Genomic DNA, 17,665 nt, shown 5'->3' with positions numbered 1-17,665 from the left:
CTTTCCCTGTATGGGATGTATATATGTGATGCCATAGATTAAAACTATTTCACATCTCACTTCTTAAAACCATATACAGAGCAAAGATTAAAATTATGTCAAATAAATGTTTTCTCTCTCTGTGTTTTGTGTGTTCTTGATGCATAACTAAGTTCTTTTATTGGAAGCCATCAAACAGAGTTTCATCTCTCTCTTACTGTGTATTTAAGGTCTGAAATATGTTAGAGGTAGATGAGGAGATACCGTATCAACTTTCTCTTTGCTGTCTACTCGTGCTAGCTTATTTGCTCTCTGGGGCAAACTAGGCATCTCTGTGCAAGGCAAAAGACCACATTTAAATGGCAAAAGACAATCTTACCTTACCTAATAATAATATCCAAGGGCTTTTAGAGTGATTGCATAGACCTGATTCATTTTGCCTTTGAATAATGGATTGGAACAGCTTTGCAATATTTTAATTATCTGATGAGTAGGTGGTTTCCTTATCCATATTTTAGAGTTAGATGAGTAATCATTGTCTTCCAGTCAATTAGTCAATTTACATTTCCATAATTTTTGTTACTTGGTGCTAGCTATTTTCTGCAATAGGTTGTGACTCTATCTAAAGGATTTTACAGTATTTTCTGGTATCTTCAACCAATAACATGATGAAAATATTCAGTAAACAATTTACTACTTTATGCATAAGTCAAGTGATGTTCCAAATGGAGGAAAAAATAAAAGGATGCAGGGATATATTTTCATTAACTTTTTATACTTATTTGGGTGTTGTTGGGTTTTTTTTGTTTGTTTTATATCTGGAATTAGCTAAACATCACTAGCTAGGCAATATTTGGGAAAACTATAGCTCTTTGATAGAGTGAACATTAGCTTGCTTTCACTTTTCTCAATAGATTCTGAATTTGCAGTCCTTGACTAAATCTTTTTTCTGTGTTAAGGTACTCCAATACTGATGAGTAAGAAGATTTTGAAAATGGTTTATCATGGTTGTTCAACAAGATCCAGTGGCCTTAGGTGAGAAAGCCATACAGTTGTATATGATTGAAAAACCTGAAAACACAATTCCCTTCTCAGTGCAGGCACACACATGTTTAACTTGACCCAGTGTCTTGACATTATACCTGTAGGTGCTTGGAACCTACAGAGTTTGTAAGAATTGCTTTTCGATACACTAAAAATATAACACAAAATATTACAGATTTTCCTTTTTGCAAAAGATCAAGTGTGGTTATGGTGAGCCATAACCATTGTCTCTGCAAAGGGAGAAATAACTATCATATCCTTAAAAGAAAATTACAATCTGGCTTATTTAGGCATCAAGCCTTTTATCTTACCTAGGAAGGCTACTTGACAATAAATTTCAGATCAGTTTCTTAACCTCATTGTCTCACCTTTCTGGGAGATAGACACCACACATCCCTCTTACAGCTAAGTTAGGTAATGGTTACTCTTTCAGACAGTGAGATTGCTACGGAGGAAGGGTCACTGCCCTTCTGTATTAGACACCAGAAGATTCAATCACTTTTTCCTAGTTTCCTGAAATGCTTTCTCCTAACTCCAATTAGAATGTCCGTGCTTTGGGGTATTTCCTAATTCTTTGATACCAGATTCTGTAGCTGACACCTGCCACAGAAGTTGGCATCCACTAATTCTTTAACTCTTCCTCATTACTGTCTCTGGAGTTTATTAATTAAAAACTATCTCCTTAATCAGTATTGACTAAAAATATTCAGATCCTGGACAAAAAAAAAAAAACCAACCAACCAAACAAAAACAACAAAACCAACCAACCAAACACACAAATAACCAAAACTAACAAACAAAAACCAGAAAAAAGTACACACTACTGCCTATAAAGAGTCCCATTTTTTCCACATTATTGGCTTTTTTGGCATACTGCAAAAACCTTTAGCAGTCAAGACCATAACAAAAGTCACCCTGCAATAGTTGTCATAGTAAATCTATTACCATCTGTTTTTATTGCGTTAACACACAGATCTTGTAATAGATGAGCCAGTTTCTTTTTGTGGCTGTTCTAGTACTTCTTAGCTTTCTTCCTTGTTCAAAAGATCTACACATTTTGCTTTGAATGTAGGTTTAAATTCTTAGGATTTATTTGCATATGATTGATGTTGCAGGACAAACATGTTCTATTACTTATAACCGAAATGTTTTGTTACTTTGCTTGGGCTCAGAAAGAGAGAGCATTTTCCCTACCTTACCAGGTAGAGCTGATACATATGCCTCAGCTGTTACTACCTTGACAATTCACTTTATTCCAAAGGTTAATACAGTTTCTGAATGTCATTGACTCTATAGCATACACAAATTTATGATGAAATTACAGGCCAATATATTATGGTTTTCCATTTTTCACTGTCACCGTTTGACTCAGGTCCGACAACAATGCTCTCAATCCCCTCCCCCCCCCACCCAGTCAGGGAAGGAGAGAGAGAAAAGGAGAGAGACTTGGCTGGATTGAAAACTAAACTACACAGCTTTAATTAAAACACTAATGAATCACACAAGAAAATATATACAATTATATACAGATATATTCAGATATGGGCAAAAGCCTCTCGCCTCCCCCCACCCCCAGCAACTCCCACAGCACTCCCCTGAACTGGCAAGAGTCCTGAGGAATTCCGGAGCCGCTGCTGGAGAAAGCGGAGAGTTATGAGGGTCAGGAGAGCTCGAGCCTAAGGGTCGGCGGTGACGGATGAGCAGAGTCCTCCCCGGACGCCGGCCATGGACGGAAGAGAGCGGCGAGAAGAAGGAGGAAGCTGTCTTCTAAGATCTCTGTCCTTCCTCTGAGCCTACGTAGATATATGGAATGGAATATCTTTGGCCAATTTTGCTGTCTGTCTAACTCAGCCTCCCACGGGGGGGGTCAGAGATCTCCCCATAGTGTCTGAGCCGGCGGAGTGAAGGTGTAACCTTGAAGCCTCAGTAGTTAGAAAAACATTCCACTGTCTTATCAGCCTAGCAGAACACACAGTTGCTAGTTACAAGAAAGCTTACTGAAGGAAAAAAAAATCAGTGAAAAGAAAAATTGGCTTAATCCTGGCTAAAACCAGGACATTCACTATGTGTAGAATTTAGTGATAACACAGATGAACTACTTAGGACACTAATTAGTAGAAGACATTATATTTTACAAATTCATGAAAGATTGTTACTTGAACTTAATTTTAATTGCAAAAATATATTACTCAAATACATGACATTGTATCAGCTATTATCACAGGCCTGCTCTGTGAGGAGATTTCCATTGATGTGATTTGCATGAAATAGATTCCAAAATCAGAAAAAAACTTCTCAAGTTCTTAGCTGCTACTTAGATCTTTTGCTCCTATGAAGTACACAAGGTCACATGCATGTTTTACCTGAGAGGTCAATTATCCTCTTAGAACTGCTGTCTCATCAGATTAAGCCAGAGGAAAATTAAAAAGCTCTGGGCAAATTGGACATATACTGAGTTGCAGCAGTGTGAAAAAAAAATATCCAGAAATTCAACACAACATTATTTTTTTTCATATTCAGCTATGTTAGGTTATGCCAAAAGCATAGAATAACTTGTAACAATTTATATTTATATGAGACTTGCTATACAAAATTAAGGACGTTGATACAGACTTATGCAACAGTGAAGTTGCTGCACGGCAAGCAGTAACAAATATAATTGTAAAAATAGATATGAGTTCTAATTTCTTTCACGTCTATTTACATTTCTGAAAAACAGACCCATTGAAGAATATTGCTCTCAGAATGAAACAGAAACATCTTGTTGTTAGTAATGTGATTGAATTATAAGGTAAGAAACAAATAAGCAAATCCCAAGCATCCAGGTGATTAAGCGTACAGTGCAATGTGAATATGTGCTTTCCTCAATGAGTTTCTCTTCAGTTGAAAATAGACTACAGTTCTGAAACTGTTTGGTGGGAAAAGAAAGGATGAGGTGTATCAATCCTTCATGTTGTGCTTCCTCTTAATTTCTCAGAAAATTTTTCCAGTTAATATTTTTTCTTTCTTTTGATTTTTTTTTTTTTTTTAGGAGCTGGTCCATTCATGGTGTTAAAACCTGAGGCCTGCTGGCAGGAAAAGGAGTTGTACTATTGTCATTAGTATTAAATATATAATGCAGATTAATGGAAATTTTTGCTCTGCTCAGAAGGAAATCAACATTTTTCATGTGAATTTTTATACAAGAGTTGAAAACAATCTTGTGACTATTATAAGCCAAATATTTTGGAGCTGCATGTTTATCTGCACTACAGGTACAAGACTTGTTACTTTTGTATAGCAATCTCATATTCAAGTACATACAAAGGAAATTTCAGGCTACACTCCTATATGTCATTATTTAACACCGCTAGCCATGGTCTTGGGTCTGTTGTGCACATAGGCTCCTCATGGCTTTTATTACCAAAGCTTCTTAACCAGAAGTAGAAAGTAATTTCCATTTGACATTACCTGAGGTACAACATAACCTTTTCCAAAGACAATTTGCTTGTGTTACGCTGAATTGGGGTCTGTACTGTACACGATGGCACAGTTCTTCATTTCTTTATTGTTAGAGTCAACAGCTCTTTATTGAGGATGAGTCTGATGCTTGCCTTTCTGTTACAGATTTCAGAGTCCCTGCAATATGAAAATAATAATAGATTCAATTAATGTTCCTATTCAAAGCATGGAAAACACTTTGCTCATATGTTGACATAAAAATCTTTGGAGAAACATTTTCATTCAAAGTAAAACATGTATATTTTCAGGTTTTGACAGCTTTGCTTTCCCTGATATTTCGCCTATTATTCTGTAGGCAGACTAAACAGCTTTTGAAATTGCAAATGCATTCTCTATTCCCATTTAAACTTTTTTTGTGTGTCTGTGCTCAGACATGCATGCACTTACACAGAGGCATAGCACCTTAAAAATAAATGAAGGACAAATAATAAGAAAACCGTGAGGTGTTTTAGTTTTCAATGCTGTACCTATGCAGAACTAATATTTTGCAAAAGGAGAAAGTACTACTTCTTTTGCAGACCTTTGTTCCATGCACTGTAGGTGGGGCTTTGTGGTGGGTTAGCTTTGACTAAGAGCCAAATGCCCACCCAGCTGCTCTCTCTCTTCTCTTTTCAACAGAACAGGGAAAATAAATAAGATTAAAAAGCTGTGGGTCAAGATGAAGACATATAGACAACTTACCAGTTGGACTCAGGGGCAAAGCAAAATTGACTTGGGGAAAATTATTTTATTACCAGTTAAAGTAGATTTGGGTAGTGTGATACAAAAAGGCAAAACTGAAAGACACACCTTTCATCACTCCTTTCCCAGATTTAATTCCTTCACTCTCTCCTCTTCTTCTCCACCCCCCACACAAAGCGGCAGAAGAGGGATGATGGGAGGTTTATGGTCAGTACATAAAAGTTTATCCGATGCTCCTTCCTCCTTGCACTTTTTTTCTGCTCTGGCATGGCCTGTTCCCACAGTCTGCAATTCTCTTCAAGGAAAAAAAGAAATCTCGATTATGGGCCTTCCATGAAATTCCTGTAAGGAAAAATCTGCTCTAGTGTGATCTCCTGCATGGGCTGCAGGGAATGTGCTCTAGTGTTTGGAGCACCTTCTCCCCCCATATCTTCTCTCACGTTGGTGCTCACTCTCTCTAGTTCCATCCTCTTCTCTCCATCCAGCATTTTCTGCCCTTTCCTAAATACATTCCTAGAGGCATCGCCATTTTTGTTGAGAGGCTCTCAGCTGTGCCTGTGGTGGACTCATTGAAGTCAGCTAGAACCAGCAGTGTCTGCCAAAGAGCAGCCTGACCTCTCCTCACAGAGGCCGGTTGAACATTACTCAAACAATTAAGATCTGGAGCAGAGAGTGTTATATATATTTGATTCTCTTCTGAGAGATGCCTAATTTGAATTATCATTTAGGACATTCCCCTTACTTTCAACTATGGATGCAATTCTGAACATTTCTTAACCTGCAATATCCTTGCTGTACTGAATTATTATGTTATTTTCACATGGTAACAATAAGCTAATAGGAATTCTGTCTGTGGCTAGAATGTGAAATGCTTATTTCAATCTTGTGAATAATATACCCTAACCATTTATAATGAGATAGGCCTACAATTTCTACTAGAAAAAAAAAATATGTGTTGGAGAATGTGTTTACTTTAGGAACGGCGCATCATACAGGGTTCCTATGTTAAGTAAATTGGCATATAAAAGCAATCATATCAGTCTACAGAACCATTGTAATCTGGTGCTAATGGGTGACCTAAAAAAAGTCACCTTGGTTGTTTCTTATATGAAGTGGTCAATTGAATAGCAAGGCTGCCACAGATTATGCTGCTTTTCTTCAGTCAATAAAAGTGGTTGATTGATGTTAGCATGATCTTGTTTATAATCCTGTTCAATTACTTTTTAGGTTGTTGTTATGTCATGATCGGAGCTGATGATTACTGTAAATGGTAATTTTGCTTCCCATCATTATTTAGTATTAGTTATATGATTACATATTTGGCTTCCATTATTAACCACAAAGGAAATAAATTATATATTATTTATGGTAATGGACATCAATTTGGATTTCAGGTGCATTTCTCTTTTGATAACTTTTCTGTGATAGATACTAAAAATACATCTTCTTTGGTAAAATATTTGAATCCATGGAATCACTAAATTTGTCCTAAGAAATTGCATGCCATCTACTACAATAGAATAAATAGACTGGAAAGACCTTTATTACTCTGAGTATAGTGTGAAAGCTATGGGCATATAAGAATGTTAAAGTCTAATTTTGACATTTTCAATGGGCATAAAACAATAATAAACCCCAACACTGGCTAGGTGTTAAACACTCTTACTGACTCACACTTGTCTGAGTAAGACAAAAAAGAAAGTCTAGGGCAGTGAAATACAAATCTGTAGAATAATCAAAGAGAAGTATACTAGACATATGAGGTTGGAACACAGAAGAAATTCTAGAGGAGTCAGAAAAGGAGTCAGGTAGTTTAAGAGACATGAGAAAATTCAAGGGCTTGTAGGGTCACTGTGTTCAAACTTCTTTCATCCTAGTGTGCAGAGCAATCTGAAAATTTGCATCACAGAGGGAGTAAAGGGAGCTGAACACAGTATTGAATATGCTAACAGTATTGCATTATGTAGGTTTAGGAAGGTTGTGCCCATCTGAAATCTATTGAATAAAACATTGTGCAGAAGTTATTAATCAAAATGTTCTAATAGTATTATATACCTTCTATTTTTAGTTTTTCTAAGTGCAGACAGATCAGACTATCAATGCTCTAATTATACCTGGTGATTGATGCACAATTTCAGTTAAAGTTCTGTGGTCCTGTTGTACCCAAAGGTTATCCACAGCCAAATTAACTTTGGATTAAAATTGGGTGAGATAGGGAGATAAACATAATTCAAAACTTGATCTTTTCTTCTTAAAAAAGTCAGTTGCGGGGAATCTGTCACAAAAAGAAATACTAAACACAACATTTACTATGGCTGGAGAAAGGAATTTAAAAGGAAGTGGAGGTCTGGTAATACCATCGACACAGTTGTAAGCAGTCATTGCAGTGTTGCAGGTGTAGTCTGTATTAACAAGAGCTTTGAATAATTGTTTCTTCTCTCTTGACACTCCCCTAACACTTAGCTTCCAGTTTCTTTGTCTCTTTAAAAAATGTTTGGTTTGGTTTTTAAATGGCCTCTGTCAATCACACCTCTTCGTTCCCTTGATAGTATCAAAGTGAACATGGTCACCTTGTTGAGATTTCATTATTGGTGCTTAAAAGACACTTAAGAAAACCATCAGGCAATTCTTGGAAAATAAGCAAAAAAAAACCCCTCAAGACAAATGCAGCTGCACCTGAAAGAATTCAGTGGAAGAGCAAGTCAGTTTTCCCTACTCTAAAGAAAGAACAGGTGGTGAGAGCTAATGGCCTTACTCATGAAGTTTCAATAATATGGATGTCAAAATAGAGAACTGAGTATAGCAACATTTAGGAAAATGGCACTGCAGACATGTAGGCAAATAAATAAGAGATTACATAATACATAATGTATTTTCTTTACTAGTTAACAGGTGACAAAGATAAGCAAGAGAAAATTTTATTGGGTGGGGAAACAAGAACAGGTTGCTATTTTTCACAGAATCACAGAATCTTAGGGATTGGAAGGGACCTCAAAAGATCATCTAGTCCAACCCCCCTGACAGAGCAGGATCACCTAGAGTACATCACACAGGAACATGTCCAGGTGGGTTTTGAATGTCTCCAGAGAAGGAGACTCCACAACCTCTCTGGGCAGCCTGTTCCAGTGCTCTGTCACTCTCACAGTAAAGAAGTTTTTTCTGATATTTACATGGAATCTCCTATGTTCCAGTTTGCACCCATTGCCCCTTGTCCTATCTATCACTAGGCATCACTGAAAAAGGCTGGCTCCATCCTCCTGACACTCGCCCTTAACATATTTGTAAACACTGATGAGGTCACCCCTGAGTCTCCTCTTCTCCAAGTTAAAGGGACCCAGCTCCCTCAGCCTTTCCTTATCAGGGAGATGTTCCACTCCCTTAATCATCTTTGTGGCTCCAAGCTGGACTCTTTCAAGCAGTTCCCTGTCCTTCTTGAACTGAGGGGCCCAGAACTGGACACAATATTCCAGATGCAACCTCACCAAGGCAGAATAGAGGGGGAGGAGAACCTCCCTTGACCTACTAACCACACCCTTTCTAATACACCTCACGATGCCATTGGCCTTCTTGGCCACAAGGGTACATTGCTGGTTCATGGTCATCCTCCTGTCCACCAGGACCCCCAGGTCCCTTTCTCCTACACTGCTCTCCAGCAGGTTAGCCCCCAGCCTTTATTGGTACATGGGCTTGTTCTTCCCCAGATGCAAGACTCTACACCCTGTCCAAATCTCCAGGCTATCTAGGTCTCACTGAATGGCTGCACAGCCTTCTGGTGTATCAGCCACCCCTCCCAGTTTAGTGTCATCAGCAAACTTGAGTTCATGGTTGGTCCCAGTGATCTCAGATGTCCTTTCCAACCATGACAATTCTGTGAATCTGTGATTCTGTATTCCATCTGTATATAACCCCTGAAATAAAAAATCAAGGCAAAGTGTTGTGAATAAGGCACTTATCTCTAACAGTCCTTCAATCAGACCAAAATTTAAGAAAAAGGAGATGGCAAAAAGAGGAAGGGAGCCAGATCACAATGGATGGTTACGAACAGTGTGATAAGTAAAGATCACAGTATGCTGTAGGTTAAATGTTGACCTCCTTGGGGTCTGTACAAAAGCTCTCACTAACTTCTGCAGACTCAGGATTTTCCTCCAGGTTTAATCATTACAAAATGGTTTATGGTCATCATAACAGGGATGTAATGACTTTCAAAGTAAGCCTTTTTCAGACTATGCTAACTCTGGATTATTTGATCTGTAGAATTCAAAGGATTCTTTTTTAAATTAATGTGTAAACCGAGTAGGAGAAAGTGAAGAAAAGATTAATGCTTTGTCCTCCATTATATCCTTCTGAGAGGAAAAAAAAACAACAAAACAAAACAAAACACAAACAAACTGATGTGCGGAATAACGACTTTACAACCCGTAAGGTTATACAGAAGGTATGTTTATTCAGCGCTGGGTGCACGGGGGGTCGCTCCTCCACAAGCGTGCACACCCTAGAGCTGTTGGCAAGCTCATTATATGACACAAAGTAATACATATTCATCCATGTTGTTGCATATACATTAGGTGTCCAAGGATAGGGAGGGGTTATTACAATTAGTTCCCGGAAATCATTGTCATAGTTGCCCCCCCCCCCCCGAGCTCCTCCTTGTTGCACCTGCACAGTGTCTTCTAGTGGTCGTGGGCAGGGGTCTCTGGGATGAAGGCTGTATGTCTTCCTCACTGTGCACTTTTCACCTCTCGGCATTCCTTTCTGGGGTCTGCACCAAGTGCTTGCTTTCTTAGCAAGTTTCTGAGGGAACATCCTCTTACACAACACCCTCCCTCACAATCCAAACCTTATCTATACATTCTAAGCCTTATCTATACATTCCAAGCCTTATCGATGCTAAACAACGCCATCCTGTTTACTCCTTATGTGTTAGTCCTTTTTACGAAGGGAGGCCATCTGGTTTCCTCAGATCAAAACCTGTTTCAATTTTCTTTTACATGTCAATAATTTTCTATTCCCTTCCCTGTTCGCTGATGTTGGTATCAGGTGTCCTGGTCTCCAGATAGTCGTGACTGGGACCCTGACCCATGGGGCTTCAGTACCTCATTTGCAGCCTATGACCTCAGGTTTCTTCATTCTAGAATGTAATAGAGAGAAGTTTGTGCACATCATGACCTTTCTCGCATGTGGGGTCATGTCACATTTGAGTGCACATACAGGTTTTCTTCCCGTTAAAATCAAGGCATTAGAAAAAATTACTGAATTGTGCTCAGGGGTTGCCAATGTCACCTGCAGACAGAATTATCACATGGCTCAGACATGCTCTATTTTAATAATAAAAAGAACCTGTTTATCTGAAGGCCTAAAATTAATCTCCTTTGGAGCAAGGCATGGTCCTTTCTATTCTGTTACACAGAAAATAAACTGTCTAAATGAATTGCCATGCTGGTAGACAGATATATCAGAAATATTTATTCTTAAACCACTCTCCTAAGGAAATTATTAACATTTCTCTTTCTGTCTTTCTCACTTGCAAAAAACTTTGATGTCATTGGGCACTTCCAAGCAAATTTCACAAAGGTGTAGGGATTTGAATGACTAAGTTTCTGTACATTTTGTGGAAAATCAAGAAATGGGTAAGAGATAGAGAATCTATTCTCCTCCCTAAGGGACAGCTAGGGATTGACCAGCTGTGTTATTTGTCGGGCAGCCACAACAGCAGTAACTACTAATCAGATGTAGAGCATGCTTTCATTTGCCCACTTAGCAGCAAATATAAGAAGAAAGGATATTGTTTGAGGGCTTATGAGTCCTCATCTGAGGCTATTGTAATGCATGCCAGAGACATGAAATGGAGCACTGTGTGTTTGGTGCCACTAAAGAAGCCTAAGGAGACCGCAGTAAATTTTCTTTCAAAGAAACTAACAAAGGACCTGTCAGTAGAGGTGTAAAAATCTTTATGGAGACGAGATGCAGGTCCTCAGGGAACCAGGTTTCATTTGTCCTCTGCTCATGGGACAACAGGATTGAAAGATGCTAGCTGTCAGAGCTTGCTTATACTAGATATTGTAAAAGCCAAGCAAAAAAAAATATACTTTTCCTTCAACTGGAGTGCACCTGTCAAACAGTCTGAAAAGAGATGTTAGCAGAAAATTTTTTGCAAAATTTGCCTACTTCCATTTACTAGCAAATGTTATTGATAGACTTACCAGTGATTATCTCAAAAGATAATTTGTATCTCTTACGTGGTTGAGCACTAACTACTTACCCCTGGTTGCAGGGGAGACAAATAGTTCAAAATGTTTGTGCCTCTTTGTTCCATGTAAGTTGTTCCGTGTAACTTACTTCCATGTAAGTTTTAATCGATTAATTTTTTTAGTGCGATCAGTTACCTCAGTTGTTACCTAATGGTAACAGTAAGAGTCTAATAAAAGGTCTGTTGCTGATGCCTTGGAGTGACTGTAATAGGTTACAAACTAATGCAAAGATGACAGAGTAGTAATGAAGACACAAGAAAAGTGAAGCTAATGTTTACAAATAGTTACAGTGAGACAAAATCTTCAATGATCGATTTCAAATTAAAGTGCTAAATGGCTGATTGTTAAATAGAGCTGAAACATTCAAGTAAATTTGTAGACTAATAAAATGCAATCTCTAGAATATCATATTGATTTTATGATAAAAAGTACTTAATATGTTGGGCAATTTATATGAGATTAAAATAATGCTTGCATTGGAAATCCATTAGATGCTTATGAAATAAATCTTTTTGATTACCACTGTCGCTATTTACACTGTCTAAAATCTTATTTCAGAAACATATCATAAACATGTTTTTTAATTTCCCTATCTGTGGAAGGAATAATGACTGTTGAAACTTAATTTAAGAGGATATTTAACAATGTTTCAATTATATCATCCAATTATTTTAAGGGTTAATGAAAGTGATCCTCTGCCTTTATCCTTTTACAATAAAAGGCTGAAGAAGAACATTTGCAAAACCAAATGTAGCCACCAGCTCCTTTGTACAACAGAATACACATCTATCACCAGGCATATTAAGCTTTTTTCACATTGCTCACAGAGTGTTCAAAATGTATTATATTGTCTAGCATGTAACTTTTTAGGATGACTTCTCATAAGGTTTTTATAGGAGCTTATCAACTGAGAGTTACAACATTTTAAGCACATCTAAATCTTTTAATCACTAGATGTCCTTTCAACATAATTGTGTATTTGTTTCAGGTAGGTAAAATCTTATGCAAAGGTAAGAGTTGTTTCAGCGAATATAACAAAATTTTGTTTCAAGAAGAACGATCACATTATTTTAGAGAAAAATTTCCAACTTGCTGAAGAGTTTGAAAAGATATTTTGAAAAAAATTAGCCTTAAAAAATTATAAACATAAAACCACAGAAGGGAAAAGAATGTACAAATATACAGATAAATGAATATAAACATGATGTTAAATATACAGCATAATATATTGATCCTTGTAGAAATTTATTTCTAAGGATAAATTAAAGGAACTTCAGAAGTATTTTTCATGCCTGTCTTCTGTGTATACAAGAATGTAAACAAATTCAAAACATGTAGGAGGCACTTTGAACTAAACTGAAGCACAGCTGGATATTAAACTGAGGTTGTTTCAAGCAGATGAAGATAAAACAGAAGTGGGTAGTGTAGCCTTCTAAGGGAAAAAAACCTTAGATTAAAAAAAATATAAAGAATCAACGAGTCTCAAAAGACAGATTATTAAGGGTATGATCCTTCAGCTCTCATCATCCTATATTTGTGAGAATTGGGCCTTCAGTAGTGGAGTTGTACATTATGAGTGTGACTTCCCTGATATATAAAGATCTGAGCAAACCTTTTATTGGATTGAGTGTTCCAGTAGTAGAATAAGATGCTCTCCTAGATGCTGTCCCTGTTAAACCAGCTCAAAGGGCCAGAGTTTTCTAAAGTGATCTGAAAACCCTGCATCCATATTGACTTTTAGCACTTGCAAATGTCTTCAACAGCTCTCTTCTCAAACACTGGTGTTGGAAGTTTTTCAAGAATGGGCCTAGGGCCTTTGGAGAGGACCAGCAAACAGAGCAAGAAAGATATTCTCCTCAGTAGTGTGCTTCCCTCTTAGTTACAGCAGCAAAGGGAGTCTAAAAGGACATATTTATGTCACTACACGAATGAAAGCAAGCGAGCAAACAGGTAGTTTATTCTTTGACTCTATATTAGTATACTCCACACAGATGCCTCTAAGACAAATCAATGGTAAAGGGCTGGTCTTAGGAACCAAAGACGTAAAGCAGTCAGTGTCATTTTCCTTCAGGGACAGTGATCAGTTTCTCTTTCTGTCTCATGTAGCAGTAGGAGCATTTAATGTTACAAACAAGACTGGATCCACAGTTCCACTGCACTATAAATTGTTGCCTGAACTCACTCTACACATACTAACTAACCCAGACATCCAAATCTTCCAGATGAAAAAAAATGTTGCATTAGCTCAAAAAATCCTTCATAAAACCCTACTTAGAGCTCAATCACAGGTGTATCATTCAGAAAACCCTACTTAGAGCTCAATCACAGGTGTATGGAATTCAATGGTAAAAAATTTTAAGTGTATACAGAGTAAAAATGGTTTAGATGCTTCTGTAGGAGAAAAAATAGATTCCTCATTATCTGCAGAACAGATTCATTATGCAGCAACATGAGTATAAGCAGCAACTGCAAGCTCTTTAAAAGACAATAAAATCAGAAAGGAATGTACTGCAGGACCAACACAGGAAAAAGTGAGTCCAAATGGAAAATGAACCCCAACAAATCCTAGATGTTGCATCTCTGTGATGGACCCTCAGGGCAATTGAGGAACGAAGGTACTTGTTCAAAACGGCTTTCTTGGAGACATCCACTGTCAAGGTGAAGATGACATGCAGGCAAGGCTCTGCCTACTGTTGCCAAATCTGTCAGAAACTGATGAGTAGTCAGTAGTCAGTTTATCACTTAAAAGGGACTTGCTAAACAAGCAAAGTCCCCAGACAATATCAGTGCCCAAGGATACTACTGACGTAAGTTGGGAGTCCAGCGAACTTAAACATGAAAAGAGACTGATGCTATAATAAAAACCTCTCCCCCTAGTCTTTCTTTTTAATTTAAAGTTTGACATGCAGAATGAATAAATAAATAAAATGTAATTTGGATAAGGTATAGAAGTTAAATATATTATTATTGATATATAAAACATCTTATGAAATCTGTGATTACAGAAATAGCTCATAAGAGAAAAATCACAGATGTTTATACTTAAATCTTTATATTTTATCATGGAGACCATTAAAATGTGATCAACATATTAGAGATTAAATCTTGACTAATGTCCCTAACTTCAAAGGCTGTATTCCAATGATGTTCTCAGGACATGTACAGATGGGAGCTTTGGCATAAATACAAGTTCTGCAACAGGGGAACAGCATCTTAGTTTAAACCTCTCAATTATTATCCTATTGCTAATATAAAATTGTATTAGTCTATATAAAATAATTGGATATTATTAACATGAAGTTATTATAATTTGCGTATTGCAAACATCTATTGCTTAGTCACGTTACTCTAGTAAAAAATTAAGCTGTCTGATGTATAACTGAACTGCTCTGTTGATCTCTGTCTGGTTCATTTCTCATTTGTGACTCTTCTAACATGTCCCACTTAACCATAACTAAAGTCAATCTGTTCCTATGGTTTATATATATTTTTTTTTTTGCCTTGCTAAGCTGCTATCTGTATTAATGTAAAGTTATTTTTAAGGTTACCTTACATTAGCTGATATTCTAAGACCTACCAGATGAGCTATAGCTAAATGATAGATCTTAAGGGTATCAGGGTTCTTGGTCCATCTTAGGACAGCAGCTGGACATAAGAAGCCAGAGGAAATGAGAATTTCACTATGCTCTGACACTTTGCCATTCCCAATATACTTTGCAGTTTTACAGCAATGGGTGTACCAATGATGCTGAAAGGTACCTGATTCCTTGGCATTTGGCTGAAGACATCATCTAATAAATGCATGTCGGAATCATACATTCCTGGACAACCATGGAGAAGAAAATACTCAAATTAAATCTTGAAGAAATAAGAATAATTGCAGGGCAGAACAAATATTCCTCTAGTGAAAAAAGAATTTACAGAGCTGCTGTCCAGAGTCAGGATCCATAAAGAAAATGCCAAAGTCCCTTTTCAAGTAAAGAGGTTGGTAACCTTTTTGTAGATAGCACTTCAGTACAGAGCCACACAGGGGAAATCAGCTTCTTCAAAGATTTGGCAAGAGTAAGTTTCCTTTAAACATTAGTTTGCTAGACAGGAGAGGACACAAATTCTGAGGCTTCTCTTCTAACAACTTATCTAATGGGCATTTCCTCAACTCTCTTTTCATCCTCAGCATCAGTGCTTCTCTCCTGGATGCAGCTGTATGATCAATGAGAACCTCAAAAAGTGAACTTATTCTCCGCAGAGAGGGCTGAGCACAAGATCCCTGCTAGCACTGGTCCATGTAACACAATAGGCAGTGAAGTAACTGCAAGTTGTAAACTCAGAACATAGTCTTTGTTTAGAGACTACTGGAAGAAGCAGAAATTTGGGCAGTTCAGAAGCTAATTGCTGGGGTTGTGGCTGAAATCATAGTATCTCCTCCCACATGAAAGGACAAGAACAGCCTGCATTACACTCTTACTCCACACTACCTCCAGAGATGAAAAACCAATTATCAGGGACACATACTGGTTAAAGACAGTGAACTGCAAGGCATGAGACTCTGCAGATGAGGCTGTGAAGGGAAATGTAATCATCAGCTACGTATTTATAAAACCCGGCTCAGTGATTTTGCTCAATATGCACCTGATCATTGAGCAACATAGCAGAAAAAAGTGTCACAACCAAAGGGTGCAGTGCTGCAGTGCAATGTATGTGAAAACAGTGCCTGCAACAGCACCACTTAATGTTAACAATAAGCATCCTGGCTGTGACAGCGTAAATCAAATGCTATTGAAGCCCTGTAATATATCAAGTTTAAGCAGCATAACAAAATTAATAAATAAAAAAACCCCACAACAACCAAACATACAAGAGCGTTTGTTCAGCTGAAAGAAAGGCATTCCTTGTTTTCAAATAACACGATGGTTTAGCTACTCAGTGGGGGGGTTAATGGAGAAAGGGGCAAATGTATACCACAAGCTGTAGGTGAGAACACTATCAGTTGTCTGCTGTGATTACAGAAGAGTTACTGCACACTCCCAGCACCGTAGTGACAGTGTAGTGGATGCAGAGCCTTTAGCAGCTGAGTGCCAACACACACCACAGGACTTAGGGTCCAGGGGTAGACAAGGAAAACAGCAAATATCAAGCACAAAAGTACAAGATACATAGTAATTAAGGGTTACAGGAAAGGCATCAGATTAACTGAGCTTTCACTTCTTCCCATCATTTTTTCTGTAAGCACCAATTGCCAAAACTGTGATCCCTCTCAAATAATAGGGGGAAATCTGTACTGTTTTATTTTCCTTTCCCATCTGCTTCTTTCTATAAGTCTACATCCAGTTTTCCTGTATCTGTTTGTTTATAAATAACTTCTTATGCATGATCTACATACTACCTTTGGGGAAACCAACAAAAAAAAATACCACCACCACCACCACTCTCCCTCCACACGTACTGTATATTTTGCAGTGAATGGATGAGGAAAGAGATTTTTCTAATGATTATAAAGTAGACTGTTCAGTCATTTCACTCAACACAAAGTATGACAATAGAGCAAGAACAAAAGCATGTCAATTCACCTAGACTCACAGGTAGCAACAACAAAGTAGAATGGCACAAGCACTATGGTATGCTGGCAAAGTGGATAAGCACCAGGATACACATGTACAGACCATGATCCCAAGTTCTTATACAATCCCTGAGAGAGATTTTTTTTTGCTACTCTACCCATTCTGTATTAATTAAAATGTCACAAGTGTGCTACCACATTCTCTAACCACATCTTGCAGCTGTGTTGGCAAACTTTTAGATGGGAAAAATAACATCTTATTCCAAGTTACATGTTGTGGCATGAAATAGCCTGGGGATTATGTGAAATATGAAGTACAGAATTGAAGCCATGCATGTCCAATGCAAACCATTCTATCATTCTACAATTCTATGTTGGGGTTTAGTATAAAATCTCCAAAGGTATGCCTTGTTTCTTACAGTAGAAATAAAACATGATTTCTGTCTCAAGGACATTAGAATCAAATTTATAAATGAGTTAATGGAAAATAATAAAATAAGCAAGAATAGACCACATGAGATATGTGTATCTCTATGGAAATTGCTATATACATGTATAAAAATATAAGTAAATGTTAATTTTACTTATCATCATCCTCCCCACCTCCCCCACTTGTTTAATTTTTTGTACTTATCTCCTGTAAACCTTGACATTC

This window comes from Apus apus, chromosome 1, assembly GCF_020740795.1.
Source record: "Apus apus isolate bApuApu2 chromosome 1, bApuApu2.pri.cur, whole genome shotgun sequence".
NCBI classification, from domain to species: Eukaryota; Metazoa; Chordata; class Aves; order Apodiformes; family Apodidae; genus Apus; species Apus apus.
This window is presented reverse-complemented; position numbering follows the sequence as displayed.